The following is a 19,052-nucleotide window of genomic DNA, read 5'->3' on the forward strand; positions in this document are numbered from 1 at the left end:
TGTGTGAGTAATGAATTTTTCATACTCTCTCAGTGCATGTGTGGACTCTAGACATGTCACCAAATGCAGGCGGGTGGTTGATCCTGTCCCTCCACAGGGGAGTCGCAAGACAGCAAGTGTTTATGTGAGACATATTTCTAGAAGTAGATTTACAAACACCAGCAGGCAGTACAATGTCCCATTTTCCCCATTCTTAATAACTCTGATTTTTTTTAATCTTTTGCATACTGATAAGCCAAAAGGGAAATAGAGATAGAATTTATCAATAATTGCATTAATTTGTAATTATCTGATTAACAAGGAGTTGGATATTCTTTTCATTTATCTTCAGCCCATTTGTAATTCTTTTACTGTGTACTGTTCGCATTCTGTTCTTATTTTTCTATATGTAGAAACATTTTATTAAGAATACTAGTCTTTATCTGTGGTATATATTGCATATATATTATCTCATTCTAATTTTAATTGTTTAACTTTGTTTACAGTTTCTTTTTCTGTAGACAAGTTGTTAATCTTATATAAATTATTCAGACCTTTTATCTTTTTGGTATTCAGTCATGTTTAGGAAAGACTTCTACATCTTAAGGTTATAAATTTATCTCTCTATATTTTCTTTTAGAATATTTATAGTTTTAATATTTTTACATTTATACATTTAATTCATTTGAAATTATTATTTAAATATACTGTCATATAGTTTTTTTCTTAATAAATGCCTAGCTATCTTAATACCACTTAGTAAATAATCTGAATTTTCTTGGCTGAACTTAAAATATCAGTTTTATCATATACAAAATTCTCTGATTCCAAACACACACACACACACACACACACACACACACTCACATATTTCTGTGCTTTGTTTTGTTTCATTGATCTATGTAACTATGCATTGCTTTACCAAAAAACAAAATCTACCTTTAAAATTTAATTATAATCTATTAGGGCATCCTCCCCTCTCCCACAGGATTTTTTCCCAAATTTTGAAAATTTCTAGGGTATTGTTTGCAATTTTAGCATTAGTTTGTCAGATTCCACACAAGTTTCTTTAGTCTTTATTTCTATAACATTGCTTTTTTAGATTTTTAAAAAATTGATATCACAATTATATTTAGTCTTTCCATCCAAGATATAGAATAGTTTCCTATTTGTTTAGGTTTTCTACAGTTTCTGCAGTTACATGTCTTGGATTCAAACAGGTGCATATTTACACACTTTACTGTTTCTAAATGCTGAGCATATCACATTTATATTTTTTATGGTAGCATTTCACGTGTATATATTTATGGTAGCATTTCTTTTTGTTTTTTCAAAGTGCCATAATTAAAATGTAGGTAGCATTTTCGAGTCAAGAAAATGTTGTGCCTTTATAATAGAAAAAAATCATTTCTTTACATATTTTCAAAATATTATTAGATATTTTATGTACTTTTTGACACTGTTTTTGGTTTATATATGACTACCTTCATAAGAGTTAGAGATTCTTTTATAGTACAAAATCTATTTCAAAAATTTGAATTGTATTTCTAATATATTTGGTAATTAATATTTAAAATACTATGGAGCATCTTCTTATAATCTAACAATTATTTAGCAATGACTTGTTTTGTAAACTTGATGTGCATAGATCAGATTTTCTTAAATTAAAACTCTCGGGCTTCCCTGGTGGCGCAGTGGTTGAGAGTCCGCCTGCCAATGCAGCGGACACGGGTTCATGCCCTGGTCCGGGAAGATCCCACATGCCGTGGAGCGGCTAGGCCCCGTGAGCCATGGCCACTGAGCCTGTGCGTCTGGAGCCTGTGCTCCACAACGGGAGAGGCCACAACAGTGAGAGGCCTGCGTACCGCAAAAAAAAAAAAAAAAAAAAAAAAATCTCCTGTACTCCTTTATTAATATTTTCTATCAACAGTGAGCACACAAATCAATTTGTGTGAATCAGTTGACTCATTTGAATGTTATTAACCCTCAATATTGCAATCAGGGGCACTAGTGTCAGGGAACAATGACTGTTTAAGGAAAGCAGATGCTGTGATAAGAACATCCGGGATTTGATGACAGGACCATCTTTATCAACAGGCTATTTGTCCCCACGTCAATGAGACCAAGAAAATCAGAAGCCAAGATTCTATTATTAAGAGCAGATAAGCCAGTGAGTATCAATATATGGTAACAATATAATCTCTATAATGCAAGCTTATCATGCTGGTTTTTAAATTTAAAGAAAATATCTTACATGCCCTTTTAAAGTTTCTCTGAATTGATGCCATAAGAGAGGTCTAGCATCTAGGAAGTAACAATAAATCTATTAAACAAAGGGCATTATTTCATCCTTTTTTATGGGTGAGTAATATTCCATTGTATATACGTACTACATCTTCCTTATCCATTCATCTGTTTATGGAATGCCATTTGCAGCAACATGGATGGACCCAGAGATTGTCATACTGAGTGAAGTAAGTCAGACGGAGACAGACAAATATATGATATCATTTATATGTGGAATCTAAAAAAATGGTACAAATGAACTTATTTACAAAACAGAAATAGAGTCACAGATGTAGAAAACAAACGTATGGTTGTCAGGGGGGAAAAGGAGAGGGATAAACTGGGAGATTGGGATTGACATATATACACTACTATCTGTAAAATAGATAACTAACAAGGACCTACTGTATAGCACAGAGAACTCAATACACTCTAACAGCCTATATGGGAAAAGAATCTAAATAAGAGTGCATATATGTATAACTGATTCACTTTGCTGTACACCTGAAACTAACACAACATTGTAAATCAACTATACTCCAATAAAAATTTAAAAAATAATAATAAATCTATTATGAAGTATCAAGAAGTTGCCCAAGATCTCACAATCCAGGAGTACAAAGGAATTATGTTAATCACAATAACCCATGTATCTCAACCTCCTTAAAAATTCATCTACCTCTAAGAATTTCTGGAGCAGATCTCCCACATAGAGCCCATAGAGCCATGAGTATTATAAATCCACTCAGTTATATGTAACTCCCACTGTTTCTGCTATCTGCCTCTGTGGGACTTTTTCTCCCTTCTCCCTCCAGGACTGTCCTGGGTGCGAGGGAGTTCCTGGAAACCTGACTTGTACGCCTGAGGCTAAGCAGGAAGACTGTGTTAGTCCCCTGGGATGTAAGAGGTAAAACTAGTTTTCAGCGGGTCAAGGTCCTAAACGTGAACAGGAATGATACCAAGCACAGCCCTGTGGGGCTCCTGGGCACAAAGCCTTTCTGTACCTCCCATTTCTTTGATTACAGGAAATAGGCTTCAGTCAGCCTCCATGACCTTCCCTGAGTTCCAACCGGCAGATTCAAGCAGTTGCTAATTAGGGAAGGGAGGTGATGTGAGACTAGGGAGAAACAGTCAAGAGAAACAATAGTGCAGCCTTGGAGCAAGGTCCTGGTTCCCCATCAAGAGATACACACAACAATATCTTTGAGCTGTTTTGCAGATACTGAAACCCCCATCAGGTGGGAGAAGTTAAAACAGCATGCTGCCCCCAAGCACACAGACCCCAGACCTGTTGGAACCAGAAGGCTGACGATGCTGACTCCCACTTACCTCCCCACCAACCAATCAGAAAAATGTCCACGAGCTGATCACGCCCCTTTGAACCATTACTATAAAACTTCTCACTACCCTCTCCAAGGGAGGGACACACAGTTCTGAGGATTTAGCAGAACTGTGGCCCCCTTTGCCTTGCAAAGCAATAAAGCTATTCTTTTCTACTTCACCCAAAGCTCTGTCTCTGAAATTTAATTTGGCGTCGGGGTACAGAGGCCGGATTCAGCTTAAAGTTCTTCTCCAGGCTTCCTTTTCTCTAAACCCAGGTATGATTTCTATCTAATAATGTATTGAGTATACACATGTGCCAGGGATTCTTCTAAGAAATACAGATGAATAAATGAATAAGGCATAGGGCCTGATTTCCAGAAGCTCATGGTCTAGTAAATGCCTATTTTAGAAAAGAAATACAGTATAGAAATAGACCAAAATTGCCTGATTGCTTTTGGAATGTTTGAAGAAGTCACCTCATTTTTAATTACCACTGCCTCATATTGTCTAGGACATGATATTACTATTTCATCAATATCTGTTCTTCGGATCCGTGGGAGTCTTTAGCAGATGTGGTACAGTTCAACCTTCAGACTCAAATCCAGACTTGGGATCTGTTAATGCAGAAAAGGGAAAGCAAGCCCCTCCCATCTGTCCAATGCTCACCTCTCTAGGCTTACCCTGCAATCAGGAGTTGCCAGAGAAAAGAAACAGTAGTTTGACATTTCTAACTTTCCTATATTCTGTTGTATATTTCCATTCTAAAATAACCCCTTGATTTTCACACATATTATGTGCCTGGGATACAGGTAAATCTTATTAAATAGGAAAACATAATATCATGCAAATAATTAAAGAATACTGCTTTTTGTAGCCACTTATTTTCTCTCTTTTAATGTAGTAGGGGGAAAAAACAGAGACAATTTTCTAGTATTCATTTCCACAGTAAGGAGACAACTAGGGTTACCTAGGAGTCCATTCTTTACCACTCTTCAAACCAAGTTGAAGTGCTAACTCCAAATCTACTGCTAACATATTCAAAAACCTGGTCTTTGGGGTTTAAGTTCTTGGCATGTGGCCTCCTCCAGATTCCCTAGACTAATTCCTCATCTACAATGCAGCTTCTGAAGAACAACTGTCAAAGCTTCATACACATTGGAAAAGAGATTTTCCATTCACTGCCAAATGAAAAGTTAAATACCTTATTGAAATGCATAGCAAAATCCTCTATCACCAGAGGGCAAAAGTTGCTTTCAGCACTTTATTTAAACTTACATATGTTATTACTGTCTGGCACATAAAGTAGCTCAAAAGCTTTCGAGATGTTTTCTTCACTTTATAGGAAAAAATGGTCTGTTAATGTTTTCTTTTTTCCACAGAAGCATCAGACTATAATTACACCAAATCTCCTTATGTTATAACTAGGGGAAAAGAATGGGGGTGTTTACATATTTAAATGAAATTCTTAATTCCTCCAAATTCTGCAATGATTTTTGAAAATCTGTTTACCTCATATTCCAAAGGCCCCCATGACATATGCTACCTATGAATAATATTTTTAAACCCACATATGCTAAATACACTGTTACTGTTCTCACATTATTAGTCAAGTAAAGTTCTTCACTAATTCTACATAACAAAATGTTCCCAACACTTGAAGACACTTGCAAATTATCATATTTTTTGAATTAATTTTTACCCTGAAGCTCACAAAATTAATTTTTAAATTCCTTGAGGAAAGTGTGAAACCAAAAGTAGATTTAAGTAGCAAAGTTTCATAACAGCCATTAGGCCTTTTAACCATAGCCCAAATTGACTATTTTCGTTCAATCTTTTGTTTTATTGCTGCATCAACATGTATACCGAGAAATGTTTTGCCTTCTCATTGGGCCTTTTTGCCTGCTGGCCTCAACTATATAACGGTCAACAACTTTTATTCCAATCCTCAAATAAAACTCTAAAGTAATCATGGCCAAGCTAAGTACGGGAAGATTCAGAAATAGGAAAAGTCTTCAAATCCCCTCCGTTTCTGCCATGCAATCTTCCAAAGCAACACTGCTTTGACCACCCCTTTCTGCCATTTTGAATACGTCTTATGACAATCTCGCCTCTTTTGGGCACTCAGTTTTGATTTTATCATGTGTCCATTTCTATCGTCCTAACCTATTGTCCTATTTTATTTTTCACCTTTTCACTCAATTCCTCTCTCATGTTCTTCTTTCTTGTGAAATGGAGCTGCACCAGAAAAAAACAAGAACTAAATGAGAGAAAGTAAACGTCTGTCCTCGGGCTATGATCTGAAGTTTCGTTGACGTTTTTTCTGCACATTTGTTCTTTTTTTCCCCAAATATCTTCAGGTTTGTGCTGCTTTTTTTTTCTCTTACTCTCTTTCTACTGAACCTATGTCATTTCCTATCCCCTGAGGATCAACCTTCATTCTTTGTCTAGCAGATTCACCTACCCTGGTAAACCAAGGGTTCCCCAGATGATTATTAGCCATCCATCCACTTCAAGGTAAGATGTATTTTAATAATTTTCTCTTGCCTTTGTTCTAAATCAAAGGAGTTATTTTAATTTGGGGAAGTTGAAAGATGTCTGAAATCCTTTGACCCTGCAGCATCTCTCCTAAAATAATGCCATGTTCTTATGTATATTACCTATACCTAGGGCACTGTGACAGATTCAACATCCCCTCTTCCCTTCAAAAATAGTCACTGTATGCAAGAAGATTAAGCCTTAATAATTCAGAACATTCATTCATTGTTCAACAATTACAGTTATGATATGGAAGCTTCCATATACCAGTTGTAAAGCTAGGCATGAGGGATACAAAGATAAATAAAAGGTAGTTCCTGCCCTTAGGCACAGTCAACTGAGGGATGCACACAGCACCATACGATCAGTGCTGTGACTGTGACCATCATATCATGTGATAGCAATTGAGAGTAAGGTACTTAATCCAGATTGGATGGAAGGAGTCCTGGAAGATTTCCAAGTGGAAGGGACAGCCAGGCTGGGCTGAAAGACCAAAATGAGACAGCCAGACCTGAGAACGGAACTGAAAGAGGATGTGCCAGAAAAATGTGCAGTATTTACAAACATCCTGAAATTACGAGTTCAGATATTGGGAGTGGGGTGTATGTGTGGAGATGAGGGGAAAGATGAGGCTGGGAAAGAATGAAGGGGCCAGATAATGAAGGGCCTTTCATGCCAAGGTAAAGATTACGATTTTATCTCAAAGACAGTGAGGAATTACTGAATAATTTACAGCAGAAAAATAGCACATTCCTGTGTTAAAATATATTAAAGTTAGTGTTACATAGAGGATAAAAGCACCACATTTGAGGACATACAGATCCAGGTGTGCATTCCAGCTCCACTCTTGCTTACCTGTGTGCTCTTGGACACATTTAAGGTGTCTGATCTCTACTTTCTCCATTTATAAATGGCAACAGAACCTGCCAGGCTGTGGAGATAGATTACAGAGGGAACTTACTTAAAACATCTACTATGTTACCCTCCGTGCTGCTTATTCTTTGCCTGCCCTCCCCCTCCCCTGTCTCCATCCATTCTCCACCCTTTGCTCCCTGCTCTATGCCCTAAAAGTCCGACCCTGAAAGACTGAACTGTCTTGGCTCCCTTGCCGTCTGCTTCTTAGCCAGTGAGAGGCACAGGCAAGAGATGGGAAGTGGGAAGACAAAAGGGCTGGTGCATTTCTTCTCTACTCTCAGTCCTTGCTTTGATGTTGTGGTTCTGATGGTGGCTGCATCCTTTCAATACCAAGACTTCTCCACAGCTCTAGTCCTCATGGGGCTCCAAGAATATTTTTTCTTCCCTTTTCCCTTCACATTTCCCACTCTGATAGCCCCTAGGTGCCTCAACATCCTCTTTTGGTTTTCTTAACTTTGCTACAATTCTACAGTTTCTCATTAAAGTTTCTTTAGTTGATAATCTGAATTCTGTCCTCTGACAGAATTCCATCTGATATACCTGGTTTATAAAGGGCCAGTGGCAACAATTGTATAGAGGACTCCAGTACCAAAGAGTGACGTGGGAAGGGCCTTCTTCTCATGTTAGCGTGCCCTAAAATGTGCTATCCAAATAGAAAGCAACATGGTTATTTATGAGTTGTGGTATAACACGGATTGTTAATTCTTTTTCATTAGTAATATAAACAACGGTAAGCAGTTGCTAAGCAGTTGGTATGAGGTTTATTCTTCAAAATCTGTTACTTCTTTAATTTTGAATCCTAGGACTTTTTTCATGAAAAAAGTGGAACGACTCTACATGTGGGAGAGGTAAGAGTACATCTGCCATCATAGCTCTTTTGGTGCCAAAGTCCCTGCAGTGGGAAGACTAGAGTCTGTTGTAGCTATTAATATTGCAGAAGGAAAACCTACAGGAGAAGATATTTGCAGTCAAACATACGAAAGTCAGAATATAAAAAAGTTAAGAATTTTTTAGCCGTAGTGGCATACCTATAATTTGATAGTGTCTTGGTTAAATATTAGTCCATGTTTAGATTATTTTCACCAGGTTTTTACAGCAGGGACATTTTTTTTTTCTTTTGGTGAGGAGAGAAGCCAAAAAAAAAAACCAAAAAAAACTCTAAATCATTTAAGAGCTTATACATTCAAGAGAAATTTTCTTTATCAGAATATTTTTATTTCCTTATCTTAGAATAATAGAGCATTTCACAAACTCAAGTATTGCCTCTAAAAAGATGGAAGAATGCAACACAAGGCTGTCTTCCTTTACATAAAATCTGCCCCAGGGAAAAGGATGGACCATATAAACAGGCAACAATATTTTTGAGGAAGCATGGTGATTAAAAATTCTTAACAATGTTGGAGACTTTTTAAAAGAGTAGGCAACTGAGGCTTCCCTGGTGGCGCAGTGGTTGAGAATCTGCCTGCCAATGCAGGGGACACGGGTTCGAGCCCTGGTCTGGGAAGATCCCACATGCCGCGGAGCAACTAGGCCCGTGAGCGACAACTACTTAGCCTGTGCTCTGCAACAAGAGAGGCCGCGATAGTGAGAGGCCCGCACACCACGATGAAGAGTGGCCCTTGCTTGCCACAACTAGAGAAAGCCCTCACACAGAAACGAAGACCCAACACAGCAAAAATAAATTAATTAATAAACTCCTACCCCAACATCTTCTTAAAAAAAAAAAAAAGTAGGCAACTGATTTATAATCAAGTAAATCTGTTATAGTATAAAATTACAGATATTAGGCCAAGAAGGGTATTCTTTTCCATGTTATATCTAGCTTGTATCTTGTAAGTAAGAATATCTTAGTATCAAACAAACGTACCTTGTTTAAAAAAGCAAAAACAACAATAAAAACAATGGTAAGCCTGATTGATTAAAAGGTCTACAGGGCTTCCCTGGTGGCGCAGTGGTTGAGAGTCCGCCTGCCGATGCAGGGGACACGGGTTCGTGCCCCGGTCCGGGAAGGTCCCACATGCCGCGGAGCAGCTGGGCCCGTGAGCCATGGCCACTGAGCCTGCGCGTCCGGAGCTTGTGCTCCGCAACGGGAGAGACCGCAGCAGTGAGAGGCCCGCGTATCGCAAAAAAAAACAAAAAAACAAACCAAAAAACAAACAAAAAAGGTCTACAAAACAGTTAACTTAAGGGAATTAAGGGCTCGTTCTTTATAATGCAAAAGGATTTGCCACTTTCCATAATGTTTTGCTTTCTACAATGTGTCCTACTAGGGTATACAAGTGTTTTCTAGATTACTAACCTCTTCAAACGTAAGCTTTTCTGGAATTTAATAAAAATTTTGGTGAAAGTAGGCATCAAAACAACATACAAGGAGAAAGTCTTCTGCACAGTCTGGTAGCACTAGCAACTCAAGGGAGTATTTGAGTCAGATATTTTGGGAGAAAAAAATAGGAGAAACTTCTATTCAAACGAGCTAACAGATCACACACAAGTTTGCCCCTCTTTGAAACCAGGATCCCACTGATGTGACTGAAGTAAAATACAACAGCAGGTAAGTTACAGCTGAGTCAGAGAAGGGCTTCACCAAACCAAAACAAAGAAAGATTTCTCAAAGATATAAACCTGATGAAACCAAACCAATGATAAAACTCAACACAGAAAACCCAGAATGCAGGCGTATGATTGAACTAAGACGAGGGACATTTCCAAAGAGAACTGAGAATAACACCCACGGTCAGGGCAGAGAGCCGGGGAAGACTCTGAAGCCAGAACACCTGAATTCAAGGTGGTCCAGGCTCTACCACCTCCTGCTCCCTCAGTGTCCTCAGCTGAAGCGTGAGAATGAGAATAGTATTTACCTCAAGGACTAGGTGTGAGGATTACACGCGATAATGGACTTAAGGTGCTTAGCAGAATGTCTGGCTCACGGGAAGTGCTCAAGTATTCAGAACACAACAAAAATAAGCATACCAAATATCAAAACCTAAAGAAAGCAGCTAAAAATAAACAGGAAAAGAGTCATAACTTTAAATGCCTTGTTACTCAAGAAGAGAGACTGAAATGCATAAACTAAATTGCAGCAGATCCTGTGGGTTCCCTGGCCAGATTCCCAGGGATACGGTCTTAGCTGTGGAGCGTGCTCCTGCTGGAGACCTACACCTGCTCAATTCTGCAGCGGATTGCCCTTGGACAACTGCCTCACTGAGAAGTACCTGGAGTTATGTCCCAGCTCCCTTTGCTCTAGTGGCTGGTGCCAATGGCTGACTAATGCTGGAATGCAAAGGTCCCACATCTTTGCCTCAAGTGAGGACATGCTATGGTACCGTTTGCTACAGAGCTCCCCACAGGATCAGGCTGAGGTTAGACATCCCCATGCCCTCCCTGCTACCTCACTCCTTACAGGTTCTCATGAGCACTTCCACAACAAACCACTTTCACCAGAATGCCATCTCAGGCTCTGCTCCTGGGGAATCCAATCTAAGATGAAAGCCTTCAGTTCCAGAACCTAGAAAAAGTACTCTCCCAAAACTCAACCAAGATAACATATAAGCAAGGAATTAATAAAATGAGAATGGAAATTAATGAAAAGGGGGGAAATAAGAGCTTGATAAATTGAACAAGAACTTCTACTTCTGAATACTTTTGAAATAGACCTCTTAACTGACCTTCACTTACCTGAGGCACTGGATTAATCACAGATCTCTCCATTCATCTTATAAATCATAGTGCTTTGTATAAAAAATAGGTAATTTGGAACTCAAAATAGTTGATATATGCTCAAAGAAAGGCCTTGTCCCTAAACCAAACACTGTAAATGAATTCCTGCCTGTGCATCTGTATTGTAAGAACAAAATGTTTCCAATCAAAAAGTGTATCTGTTATGTTTTTGAACACTGTTTTTTTTTTCTTCAGTTTAATTAACCACCTGCTAGTACCAATCCCACTGGATTAGTATGCTTCTATTCTATTCAAAAAGGACTTCAGAAACCATAAGATAGGAAAGGAAAAGAGGAAAATATATATGTATCTGCTCATTTGTGGAAGAATAAACCAGAAACTAATGTCATTGGTGGGTGGGAGAAAACAGGGTTGAAAAATGGTTTTAGGTATTTTTGCTGTAAAAATCTTTGCCACATAAGCAGTTTCCCTGTAAGCCGTTTCATCAGACAAGTAATTGGCTGTAAAACAATTTGCCATAAAAGATAAATACTGAAAATAAAATAAAAGAGGGACATATAAAAAGCTACAATGAAACATAAAAATTAATAATAAATTTTTTAAATATTTTATTGTAAAAAATAAAAATACAAAAAATATTTGAATACGTTTAAAATGTGCTTAGATTCATGGTTACAGTTGTATTCGGGCATACAGTTGTCCCTCAGTATCCCTGGGGCATTGGTTCCAGATCACCCCTGCAGATACCAAATCCACGGATGCTCAAGTCTCGTACATAAAATGGCCTAATTCAGTCCCATATCCGCAGGTTCCGCATCCAAAATGGGTTGAATCTGCGGAGGCAGAATCTGGGGATAGGGAGGACCGACATAATCTTAGAGAAAGGAAAGATACTTCCCTTCTCAAGGTCAATCATTAAGTATTCAGGATCTAATGTTGGACGTAAGCTGTTTACAATATTTAAAAAAATCTGTGCATCTCTTCAGATTTCCCTGAAAGTAAGATGAACAGACGAGTGATGCTGCTATTTCACATGTAACATATTTAACTGATAGTACCTATCTAAACTACACTTAAGTGTTCCATCACATTCCCAGTCCTTATATTTCACCAAATCGTCTAAGCCAGATTCTGTGCCAAATACCAAAAGTCTGTCTACCTCACGTTCTCCGCTATCAAAACAAGTGCAAAAATTGTTCACCATTTTCAAGAAACTTATACTCATCAGGGATCACATAACCATTTCTTTGGGAGGCATAGGAGGAGCTTGATTCCTCTTTTGACTCCAACGTCTAACATTGTGTGATAAATTTGGTAAAGATGCCTTAAGAGAACAAGCTGTTGTATTTGAGTTAGCTAAAGAATCGATCATTAATGATCTCAAAGACCGTTGTGAATTACTAGCCGCCTTTTGTATTTGCCATAGCTTGGTAAACTTTTGCTTTTGATGAGTGGGAGGGATCACTGCTCATGAAGGATTTGCAAAAACTGATATGTTACCGTTTTCTAGTATGGTATGCAATCTGGCTTTATACTCTCTTACTTCACACTTCCAGTAAGTTTTCTTATCACTGCATATTCTGTCAAGATGATACACGTAGTTGTTACCATCCACTATTTTAAGACCAGCACGTTTTCTTTTCACTGCACAGACCATGATGAGGCCTAAGATGTATATAATATAAAAAAGGAAGAATGTATGCCTCAATGGAGAAATGAAACCAAACTGTCAAACCAAACTGACAACCAGTTATTTTGTCTTTTACGACAAAATTGCCTTACGGCCATTAGATGTGCGGGTAAACTGCTTGCAGCAAAGATGTTTAAAGGGAGACCAAAATACCAGACACGGAAAAAATGGGGGAATGGAAATGGGGTAAAAGAGTGAAGTGGAGTCATATTCTCTGAGTGTACAGTTTTGTGCACCTCTGACTTTTAGAATCATTTTCATGTTTCCCATGAATAAAATTAAATAATTGAAATTGAGCAGAATGTGCATGGGGGCTGGAGTGAGAGGGTCTCTGGTACAGGGTGGAGAGAGTCAACTGGGCTCCATCCTGCAGGGTCCACCACAGCCAGGGGTAGGAACATATCTCTGCTGGCTCCTGCCTTCTGTCCAGTGAGGACAGTCCACAGAGCTCTGTCCCATAGGGTCTGAAGCTGAAATTTGGGCAGGAGAGAGAGAGGGGACATCACTATGGCTTCTTTTCACCTCAAGTAGGGCAAGTAAAGTCAAAAAGTTTTCTGTCCCGTAGGAATTCCTCTTGGTCTTCTGGCTAGAAAGAGTGGGCTCTTCTGGGGCTTTTAATATCTCCCCCCAAAGGCAGTCTGCTGTTCAGATTGTTCTAGCACCCAGGCAGCGATAAATAGTAGGCAAAAGAAAAAATTCAAGAAAGACTGCCAGGTCATTCCAGAGGTCTAGAGATCCTCACCCAATATGCATACATTTTTCCACCTTTCAGAATCCTCTGATCGTTCAGGGTTATAAGTTGTTCCTAGTGTGAGAGAGAGGTAATAGGGTATGCTTATCCCATACTACCTGGAACCAGAAATCCAAAAAACTCCCCATTTTTTTTCTTTCAGAAGATCAGATTTCTGCTGTTTGGCTGTTTCTGGCTCTGTCTGACCATTTTATGTCCTCTGAATTAACTTCCTTGCTTCTGTTCTTTCCTTTCAGTGGAGCTACAATAGAGTAATATTGAAACTCTATTTTTCCCTTCTCATGTATTAAATGAAATACTTATCTGAAAAGAACTTTCTTTCAGCAGCTATTTGGCTCCCTTGAAATAGAGTATTTTTAGGAGAAGCCAATGAATATTTGATTCATTCCTTTTATTTACCATATTTCAGAATAATGTGTTGTTGCCTTAACAACCTCCAGTGATGAGACCAATGAAAGGGGTTTTTTGGGGGGGATTCCAATGATGTCATAGATTATAACCTATTTGAATTCACTGTGTTTCAATTCCTTGAATTGAATCCTATTTCAGTCCATCATAGGCATTATTTTTTTGATGTTCCCATTGTCCTACTTTTGGCTAGTAGGCAGCCTTTAAGGATGACTTCTTTAGCCTTTTGACACAATCCCCAGCAGTCCTTGATATTTTCCTTGCTTTTTAATGCAGAAAGATCTTTTAGGTATACCTTGTGCCTTTCCTGCCATCAGACAATTTGTTATACATATCCCCCAAGGAGTCCCCCTAAGTTAACTTTAGGGTCATGTGATATTTAGGAACAGAGTTTAGGTGCTAGGGATGCTCATTGATACTGAGTTGTTCACAACTTCTGTTGCTTTTCTCTGGAAACATACACATGGATGAAGAAAGATAAACCATGAGTTCACAGTGATATTTTTCATTTTATGATTGTATCTCTTTTATGCTGAAATTTTTGGTTGCTAAGGACATTAATACAATTATATATTTGTTTTGTCATTAATATATTTGTTTCTAAAGAACAAAATTTTATTTATTTATTTACTTATTTATTTTAGGGTTGGCCTTCTGAATTTTTAGTTTTTATTTATAGTTATGTGAAACGTTTTTGTGCTCCCAAAGTCAAAACTATTAAAAAAAGAAAAAGATACATTCAGAAAAGTCTAGTTTCCATCGCTCTTTTCTCAGGCTGTTATAACAAAAATACCATAAACTGGGTGACTTAAACAAAAAACATTTGCTTCTCACAGTTCTGGAAACTGGGAAGCCCAAGACCAGGGTTCCACCAGAATTGGTGTCTGGTGAGAGTTCTTTTCCTGGTTCACAGGTGGCCATCTTCTCACTGTGTCCCCACATGAGTGAAGGGATAAGGGAGCTCTCTTGGGTCTCTTTTATAATGACACTAATTCCACTCATTAGGGCTCCACCCTTATGACTTAAGCACCTTCCAAAAGCTCACTTTCTAATACCATCGCATGGGAGGTTAGGATTTCACCATATGAATTTTGGAGGGACAAAAATATTTAGTGCGTAACACTCCCTCTTTTCAAATAAATAGCCACCACTGGTGTGGATTTTGGTCTATGTGTGTGTGTATATCCCCTTTCCTGAAATAAATGACAATATATTCTGTACAGCTTGTATGTCCATAATTTTTTACACTGACCTATGTATATCCTATAGACCATACATATCAGTACAAGAAGATATCACTCATTTTTTTTACAGCTGCATCGTGTTTATTTAACTAGTCCTTTGTTGATAGAGATTTGGGTGGTTTTCAGTCTTTTCCTCATGAATACTGCTGCAATAAACACCTTTATTCAGACGTAAATTTGCATTTTTTCCTGTTTGTCTTCAGAGACACTAGGGTGAAATTTTTCATACATATGAAATTGCTGGGTCAAAGGGTAAATGCATGTGTACTTTTACTAGATGTTGCCACATTGCTCTCATAAGATTGTCTATTGTTTCATTCCCACCAGCAATGAATGAACATACCTGTTTCTGCTTGCCAACAGATGACGTGTCAAACTTGTAGAATTTGGTCAATTGGATAAGTGAGAAATGGTGTCACCGTGTAGGCTTATATATTTATCCATTTTATAATGAGTGAGGTTGAGCATATTTTCCTGTTTAATGGCCATTTGCACTTCTTTTACTCTAGAATGTTTATATTTCTTGTTCATTTTCCTACATGGTGGTTGACCATTTTCTCCCCAAATTTTAGAAGGGTAATATATATTAGGGATAGTAACACATTTTCTGTGACTAAACCATAAATATCTTTTCCAGTTTGTCATTTGCCCAAGGCATTCTTAAAAGGAAAAAAGCAAACTGTACACGAGTATATAAAATATACTATTATTTTAGTTTTTAGAAAGTTTTTGTGTATAGATATAGTTATTCTATTCATATATTATGTATAATATATTATACACCACATATTATTATAGTGTAAGCCCTAAGAGTTGGTTGGGTTCTTTTTTTGTGTGTGTTTTATAATTTTTTTTTTTTTTTGCCTGACTTAAGCTTTAATTGCCAAGGCATCTACCTCAAAGATGGCATCTACCTCAAAGGTGGCATCTACTTCAAAGATGGCTGTCTCCAATAAACACAATGCCAGTCACAGACTAGATCAAGAACCAGGGTGCCTCCACCTCCTTCTCCCTTAACTACACACAAAGTCTCCTTTGTCTTAAGAGGTCTTGGTGGATTTCCGTAATTGAACATTTAGGCTGCTTGTTTGTTTTTTCTCTTCCTACATTTTAAACTGTCACTCCTATGTTTTAAATTCACCAATAAAAAGTCAACCTAGCAACCCTAGGCCCTAGGCCCACACCCTCAATCCCAATAAAGATAGAAACCCAAATTTCTTTTCTCTCTCTGTCTCTCTCTCTCTATTTCTCCCTTGCTCTGTGGCCCCAAGTGTGCCCTGTATCCTCCAGGATCTGGGAGTAATAAAACTTTGTTCTTTTTTCAAAATGTCCCTGATAGTTATTGCTGAGGGGGTCCTGCAATTATAATAAGAACCCCAAAGGCTGATCCAGCCACAACACTGGTTATCAATAGGCTCAGACCATCATAAAATAATTATATGTCATAATAGATGGTATACGGCATATATTATATACACCATATAATATAATATATAGTATATATTCTATACCTAGAAGGATATACGCTGAGCTGCATTTAGTGATTATCCTGGTAAATGGAAAGGTATTTAAAGAATGGAGGGGGAACTTCCACTTTTACCATATTAGCTCTGTTTTGCTTGAATTATTTTCAACAAGCAAGCACACACTTCTTTTACAGTTTTTGAACCAACCTAAAAGGAGAAGTAACTCTTAGTTTCCAAGTCAGTTTTCCTAAAATGCTTTGCCAATATCTAGTCCATTTATGTTGTTTAAGGAGAAAACTCTGCTAGTGAACACTCAATGTCCAAAGTTCAAGGTAAAGAAATGATGTAAGAATTTCAAAAGAACTGAGCGTTCCTCTTGACCTTGGTTCAATTGCCTGAAGAAAGGAGAATTATATTAATTGCTTTCCTGACCCGTTTGACTTGACCCCGTCTTTGCTGAACATTGTTAGTACCACTTCCTTTCTGTGCATCATCTCGAATGGTTGCCTTCAGCAGTGAGTTGGTAATGGATTTTAATTCAGGAGGTCCATTTCCTCCCTGCTAATTTGATTTCATAAGGCACAGTAGGGACGAGTAATTTTTCTAGTGACAATATGAAGCTATGAGGTATTTTCTCAAATACGTAGTTAAAATGTTTCCCTTTTATCTTGGTAAATAAGCCAGGCCAACCAACTCAATCCAAATGATGAGGAATCCTTGTCTGTATTCGGGAAAGGTAACATCAGTAAAGACTTCATTTAGTATCACCCCATGAGACATAACATATGGGAATTACATCATACAATGTAATCTCTTAAGGACTTGAAACGCACTTGCAAATGTTCTGAAACTATAAAAGAATGATAGATGTGCAACTTGAGGCAGCATGTCTAGACAAATGAATGGCCCATTCCTGTAGCATTTGTTTCAGAGATAATTGACACTCCCTTTGTATTTTCTGAGCTAGTTTGCAGTGTCAGAATTGTTTTACAGCATCATTAACAAAAATGACCAGGTCTTTATCATGTTATCAACTTGCATCACGTGAACACTTTTGAGCTTAACAAAAACTCAGGGTAAGACTACACTAAGTTCTGCCACTTTGGTAGTGTTTGCTCCATTTATGGAAATATAAAATCACACCTGCACACCCAGGAACCATGGAAGGAGTTGCATGAATCTGGCATCCATCTCTACTATAGGATCCCAGACGCTAGCTTCAGGGGGCCCACGTTTGGTGTCTGGAATGGATATGCGCACACTGGAGGGCTGGAGAAGCAGCAGCTCTCTGGAGATGCATACAAAGCACAAATCAAATCATGCAGCCCTGAGGTTTATCAGGAAATATTTGTAGCTGACAAAGTCACCAGACCTGCTGCCAGGGCCTCAGTTATATTGTGCGAATATGATAAATGAGATACCAGGACGGTCCCAACCACTGCCTGAAAGTATTCTCCACAGCACTTATGCACAATGCCTGCGGCGCCACCATCCTGGTCTTTCCTCCAGTCTCGACACAGGGCAAACACTCCTGGGACAGGAAACAGGACAGAAGTTTATCATTTCTTGAAGATTAGTATAAGAAAAATCCTCCAGGTTAACCTAACTTCCAGGTTAATAACCCATCCTCCAGGTTAATCCATCCTCCAGGCTAACCCATCCTCCAGCTGCTTTGAGTGTTGGCTGCTAATGGCTCACAGCTGCACCTTCTGCAGACAGTTATCCTCAGTCTTATGGCAGCAGCCTTGCCTGGGAGCTTAGGCAGCCTTCACCTCATACCTGGGGCAGCCAATCACTGACTGATATGTGGTAGCAATGGCAGGTCTCATACCTCAAGGTGAAGTGACCCTATGGTGCAGGTCATGCTTCACAGCATCCAAGCCAAGACCACAACCATCAGCATTTTCCCTTCCCTACCCTGCTTCCTCACTCCCCTTCTCCCAAGAGCCTCCCCTCAATACATCACATACCTCTGAATCCCAGCACTGCTTCTAGGAACCCTGACCTAAGACCTAGGAGTACAACTGAAGGAAGGAGAATAGAGAGGTGTGCCCATGGCAAGGGGGACATGACTAGTTAAAGAGCTATCAAGAGGTCTTTAGCCAGAGAATGATAACAAGGTGCTGGGAGAGTGAACCTGGAAGATAAAAGAGGAACAGAGGGGTGGATTCTGCCTGCTTCCCTCTCCTGACAGCAGTACACTGTGATCCCAAAGGAGAGCCACATTGCACAAAATAACACTGACAGCCTGAGAATGTGTGGAGTCGAGCTGTAGAGGGGTAACAGGCTTTGCAAACGCTGCCAGGAGCAGCAGGCAGGGATCCATGGCCACGTGAGTGAATGTCTTTGCCAATTCAGTTGCAAGCCCAGTACTTTTGGCTTCCATTGCATTCCAACGCTTTCTCCCCAGACTCCTAGTTCCATCTCCCAGAGAAATTGCCTAGTGACCTTCACCTCTCTAATGAACTCTTTTCTGATGGATTGGCCCCCTCTGGGAGTGTAGTTTCTGCACAGAGAGTAGATTTGTTTCACTTGTCATTCAAATCTGTACTTCCTATAAGCCTGAATAACTTTCTCTCTCTCCTGTCCTGAGAGAAATGGACCAGCTGGAGAGCACATCCGTGATGCAAACGGATGATACACTCCTTGTGGCTTTCAACTTCCCTATCTCTTGTCTTTGCCATATTAAGATTGTGTCAGTGAGATCAAGAGACAAGAGAAATGGAAAACCTGAGTAAAGCTTGAGGAAAGTGCAATATATAACTAGAAGAGGGGAT

This window comes from Monodon monoceros, unplaced genomic scaffold (genome assembly GCF_005190385.1).
Source record: "Monodon monoceros isolate NGI ecotype Baffin Bay Population unplaced genomic scaffold, NGI_Narwhal_1 Super_Scaffold_12, whole genome shotgun sequence".
Lineage (NCBI taxonomy): Eukaryota > Metazoa > Chordata > Mammalia > Artiodactyla > Monodontidae > Monodon > Monodon monoceros.